Below are 21,662 nucleotides of genomic sequence, written 5' to 3' on the forward strand. Positions count from 1 at the left end.
CAGTAGTGTGTGTCAGTAGCTAAATATTTTGTCTATTGTCATCAAAAGTCATTTGTCAGTGTTGATTTAGTTGTTGTTTACAAGAGAACAACTGTACAGATGCTGAGGCATCACTAAAGCAAAATATAAAGGAGCCAATTGTACTGGTTCACCTGAAAATGACAGCTGACACAAAAACCTCTTTTTCTCAAGATTTTGGTGACAAAATGGCATTTTGGGCTAAACTAACCTATATTCAACCGCCAATTTCACAAGACTGGAACAAGATAGAAACAAACTGTTTTTTTTGCTGGAAACTAGAGACCCTCATCTTTCCTTTGATGGGTTGAATGTGTATGTAGTAACAGTACATAATATATGGTGGGTCTACGGAAATCAGTCAAAAAGCTGGAAAATGCCTGGCAAGCTGGAGGAAGCTGCTGTGAGAATGGCTGGCAGTCAAAGAGTTAACACAAATATATCCCTTACTTCTGCTTTAATCTAACCCTAAACCTAACCATAACCCTCTAGAATAACTCGGATTAATGGGTAGTCAGACTTTTGGGCGGTCGGACTGACGTATGCTCCCCGGCTTCAACACCTGGTTGAGTCGGATCAGTTTTTAATTTTCAGGCTCTTTGAGAACCCCAGCACGAAGCAACTAAGAACCTGATCAAACAGGCCACCCCACAACTCCACTCCAATAACATGATGTTTCCACCTATTTTAGTGACAAAGAAGAAGAATTGTGATCAAATCTTTTGAAAAAAAAAAAAAAGTTTCATATATAAATTTATGGTTTACTAAACAAATCTCCTTTATTAAAGATCCATTTGTTTTCTGACTGGGTTCAAGTTGGAGGAGGGCACAGCAAGTTGCATCACAGTTTTCTCCAATGAAAATTCTTCTCTAAACCTAAACCTCACTACTTTCTATATTGTTTGATCAACAGCAACAAAATCTCATTTGTTTAGAGAGAGCAAGATAAAATATAGAATGTGAATTGTATAATGAGATTTGCTGCATCAGTAAAACTGAAAGTAGTTGAATTTTGCTGAAACCATGTGACTTATGGGAAAAGGATAATGGGGGCTGGTAGGGTGGGGGCAGAAACTGGGCTATAAAACAATAACAGTAAAAGTGTCCTTTATGGAATGACCTTCAAACTGTTACTTAGGTGTAATATACTAAGGTTGATGATTCTGAAACTTGATGGCCGATGTTTTCTACTTGAGCGTAAATTTTGATGATTGTTTAATAGGCTACTTTTAATTTCAACGTTTATGCAATTGGAAAAAAAATGCAAAGAAGATTTGTACGAACAAAAACAACAAGTTAATGTAATATCAGGAGGATTAGCACAGTTGGTTAGAATTAGAGTTGGGGGTGTTTTTTGTGTAGTTATAGTTTTAGTTTTTTAGACACTCATCTATATGGACCGTGCTTTTAATTCATTTTGCATAATTTTTTTGCTCAGCAAAGATGGGAAAATACAGTAGTATCAAATCCATGAGTAAGTATAGAAGGAAAGAGCCAGATCCAGAGCATGCATCCATTTACAAGTTTACCTTTTTTTTTCACATAAATGTGTGTTCAAGCTCGTTCTCAACGGGCCGGGCCAGCCCAACCAACCAGGATGGTGTGGGCCATGTTCAGGCCAAAAATACATACAAGTAGGCCTAGATCGGGTCGGTTACATTTTTTTTTTTTTGGCCAGGTTTGGGCTGAGAATTACTGCTAGTGAGTTGGGCCACATAGGTCCTTTTATAAGACTTTTATATTTCTCCGACCATACCTTTCCTAATTTATGCGTCCATTGGCCCGACCTCCCATTTTTTGACTTAAGTAAACCTAACCCTTAATCTAATCCTAAATCGGCCCGTGTCTTGTGCTAATCTCCCGCTACATCCTAGGCTGGCGTTGGCCAGATAGGAGGAGTTTGGGAGTACTTTTCTACTTCGCCTAACCATAACCCCCTAGAATAACTCGGATTAATGGGTAGTCAGACTTTTGGGCGGTCGGACTGACGTATGCTCCCTGGCTTCAACACCTGGTTGAGTCGGATCAGTTTTTAATTTTCAGGATCTTTGAGAACCCCAGAAGGAAGCAACTAAGAAACTGATAGAACAAGTTACAATCTAATTGAGATGGGCTTTTATTTGCAGCTTATCTCATTATACAATTCATATCGACTTCAGTTTTACTGATGCAGCTCATCTCATTATACAATTCATATTGTGGGAGGAGTTTGTGAGGGGCAGGTCTAACAGCTTTCGGTCTCTATATATTGATCAAGTCCAGGCAGAGTCTCTGACAAAGCAGCGGGGATACTGAAATCAACTGCTAAACCGTTACACAGGCGAGACCTGAGAGAAGGTGAGTGAACGCAACCCCTTTATATTTTCTGTCAGTCCACGTATAATTCTATAGCAGACACATCTTTTGTTGTTTAAATATGTATTGTGTTTTATATTTTACAATACAAGAACCCACTATCACCAGCCATCAAACAGACAGAGAGGTAGTGGATATTTTGTCTCAACAGAAACACAGCAAGACTTAGCAAAACAGACACAGGTCTCCTACTATCCGTCTTTGATCGCAGTATGTGGTGTGTTTCATTTACAATGGAAGTCAGAACTCAGAACCACAAGACGCAGACCATGACACACAGGAAAACATAGAACTTCAAAATAAAACTGGAACTAAACTTAAAGGGACAACCAGGAGTTTCTATTCGGTTATAAAAAAGTATCACGTTAATGTGGATGAATCTCCGCTACCCACACTTGTTAATGGGCCCATTTTCGATAAATATATCGTTCTGTCTCTATCGTTATTTTGTTATTATTAGTGGTGGCGGTTGAGCCGACCAGCGTTTCCTTCGTGGCGAGTAATGATAATAACGCAGCCAAATCGCCGTTTATGGTCGGAACTACGACGGTATGTGAACCTCTTTGAACCTCTGACTTTAATTATTGATGAATGAAAACATGAGTCTGTCTTGCGCCGGTCAAAGAATTTTACGGTGCGCGCGGAGGCTCATAAATGTAGTGTGAAAACGCTTCGCCTTTCCAAAACTCCTCGTTGTCCCTTTATGTAAACAGGGGAACACACAAGACGTGACATTAGAACAACATCAATGAGTTCACTGAGCTCGGAGCTCCTATCTCTATTGAATAATGAGAGTCTATGGACAAAGATTTCTGCACCCCAAGGAAGAAACACATGAACAACATATAACATGTTTAAATTATATTTTTATTGCAGGTGACACATTTTACTCACTTTAAAAAAAAGTCTTATTCAGGATACTGGGGAGTGGTGGGGCGGCGCCCTAGCGCTCTGCACCTTCTTTATTTTTATGTAGTTTTCTTATGATATCATTGACACCTAGAGGAGTTAGGTCAGTGTTTTTCAACCTTGGGGTCGGGACCCCATGTGGGGTCGCCTGGAATTCAAATGGGATAGCCTTAAATGTCTAGTAATTGATAAAAAAAAAAAAAATCTGATTGAATCTGAATTTTTTCAACTAATTATTTTTCTTTTTAAAATTATGATTAAAAACACTACAGAAAATCGCAAACAACTATATTCTTTATACTTTAACTTTCTCGAATATAAATCGAGATCAAATAAAATGCAGCATATACAAATATTTGAGCTTGCGCATCTTGATTAAGGGCCACCAGAAATGTGTGATGTCAAAATGGGATCATGAGCCAAAAAAGGTTGGGAACCACTGAGTTGGGTACATAGTTTAGAAATAAAAGTGTTGATGAAGTGATGTTACATTGCACTGATAGCGATGGGTTGTTGCCAACATCTGGTGAAACTTTCATGTCAGTAACTCGATAAGAGATCAGGCCTCTCAGCCGTACTCAGATTGGTGGAGAGCTGCATCATTGGTTGACCTTCTGTAACTTTCTTCCATCTCCACACAGGATCTCTGGAGCTGAGCCTCAGTGATCTTTGGGTTCTTGGTTCTGACCAAGGCTCTTCTCCCCCACCTGTTCAATTTGGCTGGACGGCTGCAGCCCAACGAAGAGTCCTGGTTGACCCAAACTTCCTCCATGTAAGAATGATGGAGGCCACTTTGCTTTTAGAAACAATAAGTGCAGCAGATTTTCTTTTGTAGCCTTGTCCAGATCTGTGTCTTGGTACAATTGTGTCTCTGAGCTCTTGGGCCACTTCCTTCGACCTCATGGATAAAATTTTCCTCTGATATGCAAATGAGCTGTAAGGTCTTATTTAGACAGGTGTCCTTCCAAATCACGTCCACACTATTTAATCAACACAGCTGCACTCAAATGAAGGTGTAGAACCATCTCATAGATGAATAAAAGAAATGGACAGTATCTTAATGATCTTCATGAGTGTCACTGTCAAAGGATCTGAATACTTACATATGTTCACGTGATATTTATATTTTTTTCTTTTTTAAAGTAATTGGCCAAGGTTTCTAAAATTCTGGGTTTGTGCTGTGATTATCGGGTGGTAGACTGATGATGAAAAATCATAAGTATAAGTAAAAAGTATTTTATTGATTTTAACATGAAGCTGCAACATAACAAATGGTGAAAAATTTAAGGGAGTCTGAATACTTTCTGTATCTACTCTAATAACTGTCATACAACATTTTCCCACCAACACAACTCTTGTTATATATTGCATATCACCAATGTTGGGAGTAATGTATCACTATGTAATTCCACACTGCAGTATCAAATTTATGTAACTAATTACTTTTGCAAAGTGATTAACATCTACTTTCCAAGGAAATAGTAAGTAATTTGTGAAGTTGAAAGTTAATTCACGTCGTTCTTGAAACAAGTAACTGAGCAATTATTAATTTTCAGTAATTTGCCCTACACTGCACGTTACACACACACAACTCATGACAACTGTTACAGAAGATCTGATGTTTGATTTTCAAGTTGAGAACATGTCTACAGAAGAATTTACTTCTCACATTAAAAACAATAATGTTGTTGAACTGGAGGAACATACCTTTGAGCGTTTTTTTTCACTTATTATTCTCAACTCTTCTAAACTAATTAACTAAGTAAAACATTTCCTTTTCTTAGTGGGTGACCATGGTGACGATGCTGAAAACCCAGGGGAGAACGATGACAGCACAGTAGTAGAAGAGTCTGGAATCAAGTCTTTACTAGATCTGCAACCAAAGTGAAAGGTGAGAGTTTTAAAATTCATAGAGTTAGCTACTCTCAGTCGCTGTGGTACAGTTCTCACATCAAAACATCATTTGAAAAGCAGTGTTTCTCATATTTTTTGCCACAGACAACAGCATTTTTCAAAGTCTCCAAACTGAAACCAAACAGACAGACAGTGTTTTGTTTCTTTTTTTGAAAAAGTAGAAGAACTTTATTTGTCCTCTTAGAGAAATTGTTTTTCAGCATCGTGGACATTTAGTTGAGACAATAGGGACTCTTTTGAAGAATGAGCCGAAGCAGTTGAAAAAAAAGAGTATCCTGACCCCCCCCCCACACACACACACACACACACACATTAGCATTTCTCACCGTATTTGTACAGACTTAAACGCAGTACACACAGCACACAATAGAGGGAGGGAGAGAGAGAGAGGGACGGATGATAAAAATAAATAAATCAGTGTTTATACGACCCCTTTGTGTGCGGTGGAACTCCTTCCTTTTTTTTTGGACTTTATTCCTGACACCACCGGCACCATTGTGAGGTTCTGATCTGTGCTGTGCAAGGCAATCTCCTCCTTCTTAAATGGAGGCTAGTTGCACCAAAAGGACCACTTTTTTCAAGAAAGCTGAGAAAAATGAGAGTCTCTCAAGAAAAACAGTGATTGATCTGTTTTACCTTGGCTTCAATAACATTTAAGACATCTGAAAATTTCATTTCATTTTTATCGTACAATTAAAAAAAATTAAAATCAATACAACTAAAATACAACAAAATAACTCAACATTTATCACAACATTTTAGAGCTTCCAGGGATCAGCACAAACAAAAAACATGAATGAATAAATAATGATAACAAATAAAACAGTTAACTGTTCATAACTGGCTTTGCTGTGGTGCAACATGGTGCATTCCCCAACATGTAAGGGACAGGGATCAGCCAAGGCTGCCAACAGGCGGTATTGCAGGTGTGGAGTCTGTGGACCGTTCTTCTCTCAACTCTGCTTCTGAAATCACAGGAACGCATGGGCTTTCGTTTTGTTCGATACATTTGGCTGAATAAAATAAAATATTCCTTTATTCGTCCCACAACGGGGAAATCCATGGACTCCTAAAGTTAACTACTTAGGGACCGTTCGTTATTTATGGAATGGGCCACCGGAGGAAAATGGGGGGGGGGGTCATGTCATAATATTCTTTGTTGAGGGGTGGGTCCACTAAAAAAAAAAAGGTCAGCAAGGGGGGGTCATTCAACATTTTGTCTGGAGGACGCTGCAATGCCCGCAAAAAATAAAAACAAAACAAAAACGGGACATTTCAAAGCTGCAAACGCAGATGACAACGAGAACAACGGCCCAAATCACAACGTTATTTTATATTGCTCTGGTCTGCCCTGAGTGGGGTTCGAACCCGAGTCTCCCGCACCGCAGGCGACGATGCTAACCGCTTCGCCAAGAACTCAATAAGGATTTTGCCCACGGCTTAGCACGTCTTTTATGGGGTACCAGTGGCGGAGCCAGGAAATTTTCTGTGGGGTGGCCAGGATGGTCATGTGATCATTATGGGGTGGCAATGTCTCACTGTAAAATATAGCGATATTTAGGTCACCTACTGTGAACCACACACCTCCATAATATTTAGAACGCAGGTAATGATGGAAAAGATCAACTAATATTCAGTGTGTCTAACTTTTTTTCTTATTCCTGCAAGTAAAGTAACAAAGATGCTTACACTACAAATAGCACAATATACAGACAACTGCACAGCGTACTGTGATGAGAGGATTCGGGAGATGATCAGCTCCACTTGTAGTGATCACTATGAGCTCATTCTGTTGGTGTATCAGGAATACACAGACATCATTTGAGAAACAGTTGTTTTATTATAGGCTGATCAAGCTACAGTATAAACACACACAAATAATGGCCAGCACATTGGGTCAACATAAGGATTCCAGTCATAGACAAGGCTTAAGGGCTACTGTACAAATGCACAAAACAGTTATATGTTGATGGTCTGGAATGTTGTTGAAAATAAATTGGAGAAACCTTAGGGTGAGCAACAGAGGAGGGATCCCTCAGGATGGGCAGACATGCAATGGATGTTGTATACAGACAAGAAAACAATTTACAGCACATTGTTCACCATCTCCTGCTGTGGGTCTAGTCTGTTGACACCTGTCAGTTGAACCACACACACTATAAAATATTAATAGGAGGATTTGGTCATGTCGGGTTTAAATTATACTATACTATTACCTAGCATTGTTACTTAGAATGTAATGATTAATTGCAATACATAAAGTAAACAGTATATGTGGGCATACCTACCTTGTGATGAGCCCTGCATAGGTTCTGTGGTGACAGTGTCTGAAACACAAATGTTGAAACTGTCAGTAAGTCTTAATGATTTTATCAAGCATCATTACATATTATATTATAGGTCAGGGGTACTCAAATACATTTTTCGAAGGGCCAGAATTTTTCTTAACAGACACCTTGGGGGCCGCACATTCAAATAGGCCTAGATTGAAATTAAATTCACCTTTTTCGTCTAATAATTTAAATATTTTTTATTTTACTTGTAAGCACATAATTTTTATTTATACACTTCATGGTGTTTTGTATGATATAAAATGAAAAATCTTGACATTGTCATATCATCATTTACATATCATGCTGGAGCTTTACACTGCTGACTTGTATCCTCAGACATGCCCTGTGATTTTCAGCTTAAATATGAAAGGAGGCTGACCATCACAGGACGTCTGACTCTGTTCTGAGGATACAAGTCATTGGTCCTGAAATGTGTGTTTCTCTTCTATAATACACATTCTACATCTCGGAGGCGACGTCTTTCCACACATGGGCTTCCTTCACCTTTCAAACGAGGCAGAGCTCAGTGGAAAACATAGGTGACACAGGCCGATGGGACCGGGACACAACAGCGGGGGAGAAGCAGGTCGTGCAGCTGTGCACCGCTGACGTGCACGAAAAAACAATTGCGTCTCATCAAATGCGCGCGGCTACGGCTTTTGAGTTGTGAGCGTGCATGACTCGCGGCTACATTGAATGGGTTTGAGCGCGCGCAAAAGACGCTTCATCTGAACGGCCCCCCATGCATGATGCACACACAGTTGAACCAAGACGGCGGTGAAAATCACCCACGGTCTCTGCAGACAGGCAGGGAAAACCCTGCAGTCCAGCCCGCTCCCCAAACACTCGCGCATGGTGATTTGGGTTCGTCAGCGTTTCTGTATCCCAGTGCAGCGCCTCACAGGCACACACAAACGCTCCGCACGTGTTTCTATGTCCCAGCGCATTGACTTACAGGCGCACGGAGCCCGAAAATACAGTATACAGTAATATGTAAACTAGTAGAACTCAGTCGCGGGCCTGATTGGAAGGTTCGGCGGGCCGGATGCGGCCCGCGGGCCGCCTATTGAGTACCGCTGTTATAGGTGATACAAAAGGCAGAAACGGCAGGCAGTCACAGTGTGCAGTAGCTACAGGATCTGTGTTCTCATCCTGTTCCTGTCTGTCCTCACCACTGTCCCTCCTTTCAACATTCCCTGTCTTTCTACTGAAGTAGCAGGCAATTTTTCTTTTCATTTTGCCTGACAGGTAAGGAGAGCAGCAAAATACATTAAGTTACCACACGACTATCGTTATTTGAGTGTTTATGCTCATGCTGCTCTGCTACAGAGAGTAGCAGCATGCAAGTCACTATTAAAAGATATTGTGTGCTGAATGTGTTGGGGGAAAAAACATTGCAGCTGGTGATTAATCAATGGTATAATGATGTCTATTTTTTTAAGTGCAAAAGACTTGTCTTAAAAATCACAAAATACACACAATATAATATAACGTAAATGAGGGCAGTCAGAGCAGACTCTCCATTCGCTAATGTACCACAAGGAGACTAGATGTATGTGTCTGAAATGCTTCAAAACTGGAGTAAAGTCACAGTCAACAAGTCAGAAAACTCGACCAGAACCGACCGAAGTGATCATAGAAAACTTACCTCCAAAGGTGTCCTTGCTTGGCGACAGCGTATTACGACAAACTGGCTGCTCCTGCTCTGCTCTGCTCCCGCGGTAAGTTTGTTGTGTGCTGCAGTAAAATGCGTCCGTGCGGAAACGGCGGTAGGGCGGAACTAAAGTTCCGCGCGCAGAGCCGTTTTTTGTCAAATTATGCCCCAGCCATGGGGGTGGCCAGTGGGGTGGCCAGAGAGTGGTCAGGGGTGGCCACGGCCACCCCTGGCCACCCCTTAGCTCCGCCACTGTGGGGTACGCTACGCTGCCTCATTGCGTAACTCTACATAGTCTGAGCAGCACGTACGTTCACGTTGCTTTCGTGAATTGTAAACACACAGACACCCCCCTCGGTTTTCGCGTCCGGCAGTTTAGCGGCTAATTCAACAGCAGTGAAGGATAACTGTACCAGAGAGGCTCAACAACTTAATGAGCTTCATTTGAGGAATAAACAGCAGCTTTTACCTGACGGGAGACCGACGCCTGAGCTACGGTAGCTAACAGTTAGCAGGTTTTATCTACTTCTCTCTCTCTTTCCCTCTCTTTCTTACACACGCACACGCACACGCACACGCACACGCACACGCACACGCACACACAGAGTTGTCTGTCATATCTGTCGTAAACCTTGTAATACGTTGTTGAGTGCAGTTCACATTATTGTTGCTTCGGTTTGAGTGTGGATTAATTGTTAATGGCTTGTTGTGTAATGTGGGCTGGTCCAAAATCGCGATTCTGTTATTGATGAGTTGGGTTTTAATAATAAATGGCATGGATTGATGAGAAGGTGTTGCACACATGGTTGTCAAAATGAAATAATGTAGTGTCACGCACTACGTGATGCGATGTCACGTACTTGATGGCTGGGGGGGGGGTCATGTATCTTTTGATAAGGCTTATGCAGGGTCATGTTAAAATTTACTGACTCCGACAGGGGGGTCATGTAAAAAAAAAAAAAGTCCCGTGAATCCCTCCGGTGGCACTGATGATAAATAACGAACAGTCCCTTACCTCCTGCGTTTTGGTAGGGAGAACAAGATCTGCTCCGCTCGCTCAGCAGCCATTCCTCAGAGTCTGGGTCTGAGAAGTCCGTCTCTGATGTATTGTCGCTGTGTTCCACAACTTGAGGAGTGGATCCCTTTGATCTGCTGCTCCGACGGGGACATGGGCGGGGGACGTCATCATGGCGCTCTTCACCCTCTTTGCTGGACGCGGCAGGCGACCCACTGTGCCGATCTCTCAGTTCGTCATCACTTAATTCGAGGTCGGTTTCAGACAGCAACCGATTCCAAACTGAAGTTCAACGTTTCTTTCAGAGTGGGCTGGTGAAACCGAAACTAACCCCTCGACTCCACCAGCTGCTTTTGCTTCGGCATTTTGGTGCTGATCTAGATCAGTTTACCAGGAGCGTGCCTATGTTCCCTCAGCCCTATGTTCCCTCAGCCCTATGTTCCCTCTGGACTCTCTCTACCTATCTGGACTCTGTCTATCTGGCCTGTCTAGCCTCTACCTGGTCTTTTTACTAAACTTAACCAACTCCTTTCTTCATTGCCTAAACCCAACCAATGGTGGGACCAAAGGGCTGTGGGAATAGGGCCTAATTTTCAGTGACAACAAAAGTTAGAAATGAGGGAACATAGGGCTGAGGGAACATAGGGCCTAATTTTCAGTGACAACAAAAGTTAGAAATGAGGGAACATAGGGCTGAGGGAACATAGGGCTGTGGGAACATAGGGATGACCCCAGTTTACCTTTCCTGCCTCCTCCGATCACTTGTTCCAGGCTCTGACCGTAGTGAATCCTCTAGAAATAGAAACTCTTTCCAACTTTTTTATAATCTCCGTACTGATTGCTCTTGTCTCTGCTCGGTCTTCTTCTCGTGCTCTGATCTACATTCTCCTTTGTTCTCAGAAGCCCTAAAATTACAGACAGTGTGCGCGACAGCGTCCCCTTTCACCAACTGCCGGAAACTGCATTTGATGTATATATACTAGGGCCGGGACTTTAACGCGTTAATTACAATTAATTAATTACACAAAAATTAACATGTTAAAAAAATTAACGCATTTTAATCACACTTTTTAAAAAAGAAAATTCAATTTTTTTTTTTTTTTTTCTCACGTGTGTCTACGTGCGCCCGCACGCGAGAGAGGCGGCAGTTTGAGAGGCTGACTGGCAGAGATGAGAGCTGGTGAAACGCTAGCATGGTTATTTAAAACACTATCTCTGATCTCTGCCTGCACATAGATACACAGACACGGGCGCACGCTAAATGCGCTATATAGCGCTAATTGCTCAGCTGCAGCGCTATATCTATGACCTGTCACTGTCACAGGTGCATCTCATCTCATTATGATAGGACTTCACCCTCAGAGCTGTCTGTCTTCAGACTGTCCTGACCTGTCCCTGAACATCACACAGGGACAACATGGAGCTGCCTGTGTGATTGGTTACTGAGTTTTATTAATGTTTACATCAGGCTGAGTTCAACAAATCAGTTTATGCTACTGTGATTTAAGTAGCCTAGTTAAATACTACAGTAATCATCATAGTGTATTGGAAGGAAAGACCATTTAATCTGTATGTATCAAATATCGATTAATGAATTAATGGATAATTTGCATCCCTAGTCTGTTGGTCTTGGTTAAGTACCACCTTGAATGCATAAGCTTATGTATTCAGTCATTCAATGGTATACTAAAATCCATGTGAAAATAAAAATGCTTCTCACTGTTCTCAGGTCAAATATTTATATGCGATTAAAATGCGATTAATTAATTACAAAGCCTCTAATTAATTCGATTAATTTTTTTAGTCGAGTCCTAGCCCTAATATACAGTATACGTCAATGGCACTCAATACCTGTGTCCCAATTCAGGGGCTGCATCCTTCGGAGGGTGAATTTGAAGGCCGATTACGTCACAGCGCTGCGCGAAGGCTGTCCCAATTCGTCCAAATTCGAAGGGTCCTCCAAATGCAGCCTCCAAATGCGTCCTCCTTTCCCCTGCATTCGGAGGATGCATCGCTACTATCCTTCGCGGCCTCCCGTATCCCAAGATGCTTTGCTGCACCGTTGTTGTTATTAGCAACCTAGCCGCTAGCTATCGAACGGAGCAGCTCTGTGCTGTAGCCACAGTAACCCGGCTCTGCGGCCGGCTTGGAGGCGCGGTCGCCTGCTGAGTCAGGCTCTGCTCTGGCTGCACAGGTGAGGAGCGGAGGCAAAGCATCTGAGTGTGACAACTTTTAATAAGAAAGCTATGAAAACACATTACTTGTGCTCTTTATTCTCTATTCACTTAATAGCCTACCCCCTGGCTGTTCAATGGTTTGTTTATTAGTATATTAATGATAACTGCCCTTGTATTGATTCTACTTCTTTAAAAAAAAAAAAAGTGAGGGGCGGAGGAGCGGTAGAGCCGTTGCAAGCGCCACTTTTAAATGTTTAACGTTCGGCCGTTGTTTACGTTAGGCCATTGTTTACGTTCGGATCAGGAAATGCTCCGAAGGCTAGACCACCTCATTTACCGACCGTTGATGCGGCCTCCGGAGGAGCCTCCGAAGCCGTTGCCTCCGGAGACCGTGTAGGCTGGGTCCTCCGAAGGCTGCAGCCCCTGAATTGGGACACAGCTAATGAGTTAAGGGAGCGAATGTAACGGATGTGCACTCACTCACCCATAAAGGACGTGCTAACCAACATGCCAAGCGGTTGTACGAACATTGGCCACACAAACAGACTTTTTTCACCTCCAGGCGTCAAGGAGAGGCCACAGGAATACATATAACACTACAAAACCAGTATAAAGTGGATTTTGCACAAAATGGGCCCTTTAAATTATTTAATTCAGACTAAATACAATTTTTTTTTAAAGCAATACTTGTGTTCTGCACTCCTCTAAACACCCGTGGATTTATTATTTTTGAAAACATATAGCTTTTAATAAGCACTGTCCATATTCAACCTTTCAGACAGGAGGCCACTGTCACATTTATTAGTATAGCTAGAAGTAAAAGAGTGAAGAGATGAGTACAAAAAGGGTTTCAGTGGGGTGAACAGAATTTGCCTCTAAGACTAACCATAATGGAGGGACCTCAATAATCATCATCATCAAACACAAACATTTCTATTGTGTCAAGCAGTGTTGGGTAACGCGTTATTAGTAACGCTGTTACTTTATTCAGTGACTAATAACGTAACGCGTTGTTTTTTTAAATTCAGTAACTGTGTTTCCATTACCAAACGCTTCATTACTCCGTTTCTTTCGGTGAGGTGAAGAGCACTGGACTGGACAGGGCACGGCATGACGGTGAGCTAACGCATTATCCGAGACCGAAGCTGTGTGCCAGTTCAGGCCGCAGCCCCTGAACTGGGACACAGCTTGGTAGTCACAGCGAGACACACAAGCACCCACTCCACCCAAGCAGCAGCGGTCGGAGTTCGACTCGAATTATAACCCCTGAAACGGTAAACACAGGGCGATCGCTCTGGGTAAACACAGCTGATCGATCGATAAAAATTACAGCTGGAGTGAATTTACTTCCATCATTGAAAAGAGGTTCTTGAACGTAACTCAGTCAAAGTAAGACATAGGCTATCCTTTTTTTGCAGTTCTGTTAGGTCAACCTGCTGTACTTGCTGACATCATGCAGCATGATAATGATGATGGTAACATTTTACTGATAAAAACGTGTTTTTTTCATCAGCATCAGTACAGAACTGAAATGACACAAAAGTTACTTTCTCAGTAACGCATTACTTTTTAGTTTAAGTAACTGAGTTAATTTTTTATGAAGTAACTAGTAACTGTAACTAGTTACTATTTTTCAATAACCAGCACAACACTGTTGTCAAGTGACAGTAGAGTAGAAGTGCTGGGAGATTGACTTGTATTGCTGAAATAGAATATTGTTGTGTTTCCAAAAGTGCTTTTGCACAGCTGATTTAAGTCCATGAGAAATGTATTAGATGTTTTGAAGATTGTATTTAGAGTTGTGAGAATGACATTTCTGATGTGTGAACTGCATCAAAGCGACTAAGAAATATTCAAATGTACAATAAACAGACAATCAAACTGAAAATAAATAAGGTTTTAAGTCCCATTTTTCTAACCATCTGGTTGACTGTAGCCTACTGTTGGTTCCATAAATATGGATATGAATGGAGACAAGTTAAGAAATTGTTTGTTTGTCTCCACAAGATCTGAGTACCATTTACTTCTGTCTCTCTGAAGACTGTTACATGATTTATATATTTATGTATTTTTTAAATTATTTACAGCTGTCAGTGAAAACTTCTTCAGCTCTGAAAATGAAGAATCAACATCAAAGAGAAACTGAAACTCTGCTTCAGAGACTTCGCCCTCCAGACAAATGTCAACAGAAGATGTCACCTGCAGATTTTCTTCAAATAAGTCGAGCAGTGGAACGGGACCACAAAATATCTGAGGAAGATCTTGGTCAAACATTTCTTCAGAGGTTGATGATGTTAGACTACAGAGCCAGATATGTTTCTGAAAGACAAAACAGTGCTGAGGTGATTTCTCCAGAATCTGAAGTGTCTGAAACTGTTGGCACAGATGACAGTGGTTTAGATGCTTTTTACAGCGCCACTGTTGTCCATGATCAAACAAAGGACAGTCCTGTTCATCCAATGGATGTTCAAATGGCGATGTTTCACTGCTCAGACAGCTTCCTGAAGCAGAACATGGTGACAAAGCTCTCACAGTGTCAGTACGCCTTACCTTTGCTTGTCCCTGACCCAGTCACAATGGAAGTTGAGTGTCCTCTGTGGACATTCAGACAAATAAGAAAAACATGGAAGAAAACTGAAATCAAAGATAATTCAACCATCATCACCATGAAGAGTTTGCCCATCTGTAAAGCTGAGACACCCATGTTGTTGTTTTTCCGCCTGGGTTCACCATCAGTGTCTAAATCTCAGCTGATCAACACTTTGATTAACGACCGTCACAACACCTTCTTCCATAGAGACTGTCCAGGTAGCACCAAGTCTCGCCATCTGATGGATGGTGTGGCAGAGATTGCCTGGTACTGTCCTGCTGGGAAACCTGATGATGCCTTCACTGACTGCACTGCCTTCTGTAATCTTCATGGTGATGCTTTGCTAAATGCTTTGGTAAAACAACGTGACATACTGACTGAAAAATCTTCAGTCAATGTTGTTCTTGTGCCAAAGCTGGAAAAAGGTGATAAATGTACTGCTGTAATCACAGCTCTTTTTAAGTCTCCAAAGCCTCTCATTTGTCTCACTGTTGATGACAGTTGTGATGCTGTTGAGACAGCAAACGGAAAATTCAAAATGGGTCTGAAAGACAGAAGCCTACGTGATGTTTCTAAAGAACTAAGAAAGATCATTAGAGGGATCTTGTCTGGACCGCATACATCCTTCCAGCTTGAAACCATGGCCGAGATCTCTAGAATCAGAGTGGATGAAGCTGACACCATGGCCGGAGGAATCAGAGTGGATGAAGCTGACACAGCCTGTCAAACAGGGAAATCTGCTGCTATGGAAATAGTGAATTTACTTAAGGGGATGGGCGTTTCAGATATTAAAGATAAATTCCTCTCTTGTCATGGCCAACTGTGGCATGACTGGTGCAAAACAAACAAAGAAATGTTTCACCTCACAGGAAACAAAGAAAAGGAGAGAAGTAAAAAGGAAGACAAACTGATGGAAATACGACAACAACAATGTAAAGCTTCCTGCAGTGAACTGGTGGAGTTGTTCATTAAAAGTCTCTCAACTTTGAAATCAACAGACAAAGATTATTTCCTGAAATGGCTTCAGATCTTAATAGATGCCCTCTCCACAGACGATCTCACGTCAATTCTCCAAAAATATGATGAGACGTGGTCTGAGGTCTTGGCTATGAAAAAGAAACATGGCAAATCTGATAGCTGTGATCAGATGCAGAAATCTCTGAAGGAACAGATGCAGAAATCTCAGAAGGAAGACCATGACCAAGAGTTAAAAAGTAAACAAACTGAGCTTGAAGAAATATCAACAAAGTTGCAGTCAGTAACTTTTGGCTTGGAGCACATCTTCAGAGAAATGGGACAGATCTATGAAGCCCATAAATCTCTGCGGAAAGAAAGACAGAGTGAGCAGACTGACTGGTCTAAATACCCTAAGCTGGCTGCAGAGCTGATGATATCAGGACACCCCATGGAGCTGATGGATGGTGATGCAGGTCATGTGCCTCTAACATGGGTCTCTAGTCTTCTAGGTGAAGTCATCAGGAAACTGGGCAACCAGAAGGTTTTTGTGTTGTCAGTTTTGGGCATACAAAGCAGTGGAAAATCAACTATGCTGAATGCCATGTTTGGGTTACAGTTTACAGTGAGTGCTGGCAGATGCACCAAGGGTGCCTTCATGCAGCTGGTCAAAGTGTCAGAGGAGATGAAGACAGAGTTGAAGTTTGACTATGTTCTGGTAGTGGACACTAAAGGACTGCGTGCTCTTGAATTAGCAGGTAACACAACTCTAAACCACGACAACGAACTGGCAACATTTGTTGTTGGTCTGGGAAACATGACACTGATCAACATCTTTGGAGAGAATCCATCTGACATGCAAGATGTTCTGCAGATTGTTGTTCAGGCTTTCATGAGGATGAAGAAAGTTAAACTTTCTCCAAGTTGTGTGTTTGTTCACCAGAACGTTACAGATATTTCAGCTGCAGAGATGAACATGGATGGAAAGAGACGCCTGCAAGAGAAACTGGACCAGATGGCCCAACTCGCTGCCAAAGAGGAGGGTTGTGATGCCAAGTGTTTCAGTGATGTCATTGCATTTGATGTGCAAAAAGATGTGAAATACTTTGCCCAGCTGTGGGAGGGAAGTCCACCTATGGCTCCTCCAAATCCAGGTTATAGTGAGAGCATCCAAGACCTGAAGAACTTCATCCTCTCTAAAGCTTCACAGTCTGCTGGGATTACTCTGTCAGAGTTCAAAAGCAAAGTCCGGGACCTGTGGGAAGCCCTACTGGATGAAAACTTTGTCTTCAGTTTCAAAAACACTCATGAAATTGCAGTGTACAGAAAACTTGAGGTTCAGTATGGGAACTGGACCTGGCACCTGAGGAGCAACATGTTAGAAATTGAAGCAAAGCTGTATAACAGAATTGAAAATGGAAGACTTGACAGGGTTGGGGTCAATTACCTTTCTAAAGAAATGGAGACGGCATATGATGAGACCACAAAAAACATGACAAAGTACTTTGATGATGACAGAGACAAAGAAATGTTGGTTCAGTGGCGAGGCCAATTTGAAATCAAGCTCAATGAGTTTCATGAAGAATTGTTGAATGTGACTAGAAGAAAACTGGATGAAGTTATCCAAGAGAAGAACGCTTGTAAAAACCCTTTTGATCAGAATCCAGAGTTTGAGGAGAAGCTGCTACAGAAGAGCAAAGAGCTCGCTGAGAAGTTAAAAGACAAGGAACAAGATGAAATGGAACTTAAAAAGCAGTTTGAGTCTTTCTGGAGTGACTGGGTGACAGAACTAACTAAAGGTATAAAACCTATTGAAGACATCGACTTAGCGGAAGATCAGACAAAAATCCTTCATGAGCTTGGTTTTGAACGGGCTCTAATCGATAAATGCAGAGAGAGTCACAGATACGCAGAAATAGCAAAGGCTAGGGATTACTGTGATTATGTGACTCTCACCATGCGTCAGCAAGCTGATCAGAGGGTTAAATTTTGGTCATCCAATGGCCCTTTACAGACTGAAGATCAATGGCAGATCAGATTCCTGGTTGATACAATTGTAGAACAGTCACTTGAGACAATCCAGAACAAACCTGTAGCTGTAAGTGGCTACAGTTCAACTTATTTGCGAGAAGTGGCCAAAAGTGTCACAGACGAAGTGAGAGAATTTCAATCAAAATGTAAATATGCTCTGAAGAAGGAGTTTACAGTTGATCTCTCACTGTATGTGTTTAACAGAGCACGACGTTGGCTTTCAGATTCTCACAACAAATTCAAGAAGAAGAATGATGCACGTGCTCATTTAGAAAACAAAAGAGATCAATTTTACAACATTTTCAGAAGCTACTGTAAAGGAAGCTCTTCTTCTATCATACTCGCAGAACCATTGAGGCTGTCTGTAACAAGACTGCCATTGGTCTTGTTAAAGAGCTGAAGGGCAGTTTCCCAGCATTCAATGAGAACAGAGATAACCTGGAACAGTTTGTGCTGAAGTCACTGGCAGAGAAAGAAAACTTTGATGATTTCATGATGTACATCCGACGCCCAAGGGAATATGTAGAAAAGTTTATAAGAGAGGAGGTAGACAAATACATCTTCAAATCACACAGAGGCAAAACACAAACTAGACTCAATAGAGAAGTGAAGGACCTGAAAACAGTTCTAAGAGATGCTTTATCTAAAGCCACAGAGAAAGTCAAAACTGAGAAAGGAGACACAGACATATGGCTGGAAGAATTTTCCAGTGCGATATAGGGATGCACGATCCACATTTTTTCACTTCCGATCCGATCCCGATACAAGAATTTGGATATCTGCCGATACCGATACTATTCCGATACCAGAGCTTTTTGTTCTTGATAAAAATACATGTGAAATTTCAACAATAATATGCCTGTTCTGCCTACTATGCAATTTTCACACTTGGCAAATTCATTCTGAGGGCCAGATTGGACTCTTGCTGGACCAGTTTTGGCCCGCGTGCCGCACGTTTGACACCCCTGGTCTACGATCTGAAAAATGAGATGAGAATATTTTGAAAAAAGCACCCCCCCCCCCCCCCCCCCCCAGCAACAACACGGGAGAGGTGTTGCGGGGGGTGCGCACACTCTGAACTATGGGAGCCCAGCAGGGAGCGTTGGTGGTGGATGTTGAAGAGAAAATCGATTTTCATTCAAATAAATCGACGTAAAGTACAAATTCTAATTAATCGATTTATTGCCCAGCCCTACATTGCACGTTGCTGTCTTGCTTTGTGGTGTTTCGAGCATGAAATATTTCCAAACAGCAGACGTGTGCTGCTCAATACTAGCCGGCTGCTACTGCTAGTGGCTCGGCTGGCTGCAAACAGCGGAATATATTTCCTGAACGGGGGTGTGTCCCATCTCTCTGCCTCACTGACACACGCCTCCTTCAGAAAATCCGTTCCACAATTTTGCAGCCACCTAGCAGAGTAGCCAACAGGAGTAACTTTTGGAATCATTTCAGCAGACTACCACGAAAGCACATGTGTTTCACGGATCGGAAATTTGCGCAGGTTGGATCTGAATTTTCCGATCCGTGAATTACACTTGTATCGGTACCCGATACCGATACTGGATCGGATCGGCCCCATCCCTAGTGCGATAGAAGATGAGCTGACATTTGATGCCCCATGTTCTCAAAAAGAGACATAACAGATTTTGACTATCTCGATGAAATGATAAGGAAAGGCCTTAAATCCATTATGGAGGAGATGAACAACCTCTCAGTGGATAAGACGAAGGAATCCAGAGTGAAGCCTGATGAAATCCTGATTGAGGAGCTGTGCAAGTGCTGCTGGGTAAAGTGTCCATTCTGTGGAGCTGTTTGTACCAACAGCACAAAAGATCACACAGATACTGACCTCACTGACCACAGTGCCCCTTTTCATAGACCTGATGGAGTTAGAGGATGGCACTATACGGGCACAGAGGAATTCCATATTGTTTTCTGCTCAACAAATGTTGCAAATGACGGGGATTTTTACCCCTAGTGCAGCGGAATCTATTCCCTATAAACAATATCGAACTGTTGGTCCAGAATATGCTAACTGGAGAATATGGCAGAAAATTTCAGGGTAAAGGAGAAATTCCCAGTGAGTGGAAACGATACAGTAAAACAGATGCGATTGAAAGTCTGGAGGTTTAGATGAACAATCTTACTTACCACTGAAAATGATGAATTAGACTCCAAACTTTGGTTTTAACATTGGCTATTTTTGTTAGAAATAAATATGGAGGGCAAATAAATTCACAGAAATTACAGGATTCACAAATAGAAGAATAGAAGAAAGTGGCATAAAAACTAATATGAATATGATAATGTTAAATCAACATAAACAGTTGGTTCATGTGAAATTCTTGAAGGTGGAACAGTTAATGTTGTCTTTTCATTTATTTTGTTTTCTAAGACGGGAAAATTATGAAACAGGTGCAGTGATGTTTTAAGGTTTAACAATATATGATTTCATTTAAAAAAAGATGTTTTGGGCAGTTTTTTGCCTTTATTTGATACAGGAAGCTCTATGTTAAATAAGTATTTTAAGTGTTCAGCTTTGTTATGTTGATCTAATTTCTAATAATTTGTCGTTGTATCTGAGTCAGCATGAGTTTTGTTGTTGTGCTCAGTTTATCTGATACTAAATGTTAATGCAAAGAATCTAAGTCATGTAAAGACAATGTAAAGGTGCGTTCACACCATTGCCCCTTTGTTTTCGCTTTATCGCTCAGCTGCAATCGCTCGTAAGTTTGGCACAATTCAACAGACGCCTTTTCACTTCGATGACGTTACGTCCACTGCCATGTCTCTTTATGGCAGCCAATCAGCGTTGAGCGGCAAGCGACTGACGACCAGTGAAATGACGTCGACTTGGGATTTCTCATCCCTGTCACTGTCGCTCGGAGTCCCAGTTAATTTTTGCTGAGCGAATATTCGTTCCATTGACATAAAAACACGTCAACAGCGACAAAAATAAAAGGTCCGGTGTGAACGCAGCTTAAAGGTTCATGAGGCAAGATTTGTGAAGAAATGCACAAGCGTTTTAAGTTTTTTACTGCTAATGGGCGATGAAGTGTTCAAAACCAAAAAGAATGAGCCCACTCGTGTATCTCTCCGTTGCCTTGAACAGGCTGTGTGCTGCATAATGCGCTGCAATTCTGGGTCCGAATTTCCCGCGCTGTCCGCGGATGTGACGTCAAATGACGCTGCATGCGCGTCCTCGACAGCTTCGGCTTTCCACCGCTTGCGACCAGCGGTCGGCGGATGTCTTGCAGCCTGAACAGTTACGTGAGCAGCGAGTAGAGAAATAACGTCATGTTCTTAAATTTTAATATTTTTTCATGCGAGAAAGTGACAGTTTAGATTCCCAATCTGTTGTCAGTTTATCCAAATAACGTCTGTAAGTAGATTTGCTCCGACATTTTTCGGAGGAGTGCAGAGCCACACACGAGCGGCAGCAGCGGCTCGTCACAGAGGCTGCAGCCGGGGAGCTGAGCTCATTGGCCGAGCAGCCTCTGTCCTCCTCCCAGGGAAGAAAACCAGCCGAGTAACTTCCCCACAGGTTTTTAGAGGTTTTCTGCCGGCTGGTTGAATTGTTTTTAGGAGATAAATGCTGGTCTCATTGATGAAATCTAACAGTGGCACTGTGGCAGTCGCATTAGTTCATTTGAATGAAAAGTGAAGCTTCAGGTGTGTGTGAGCAGCGCAGCCTTGGGGCTCTGTACGTACA

The 21,662-nt window shown here is 42.0% G+C and overlaps 2 pseudogenes across 1 annotated transcript; both read left to right on the forward strand.

The window, feature by feature from the left end:
* The first annotated feature begins 5,089 nt into the window (after positions 1 to 5,089).
* On the forward strand, positions 5,090 to 18,670 carry LOC146962328 (interferon-induced very large GTPase 1-like; annotated as a pseudogene). The gene is made up of 2 exons (XR_015035147.1): positions 5,090 to 5,173; positions 14,463 to 18,670. The product of XR_015035147.1 is annotated as an interferon-induced very large GTPase 1-like (transcript).
* An 898-nt stretch (positions 18,671 to 19,568) lies between these two features.
* LOC146962329 (interferon-induced very large GTPase 1-like) lies at positions 19,569 to 20,083 on the forward strand (annotated as a pseudogene).
* Positions 20,084 to 21,662: the final 1,579 nt, after the last annotated feature.

The sequence above is a fragment of the Trachurus japonicus genome, chromosome 23, assembly GCF_045865225.1.
Source record: "Trachurus japonicus isolate A0001 chromosome 23, Traja_1.0".
Lineage (NCBI taxonomy): Eukaryota > Metazoa > Chordata > Actinopteri > Carangiformes > Carangidae > Trachurus > Trachurus japonicus.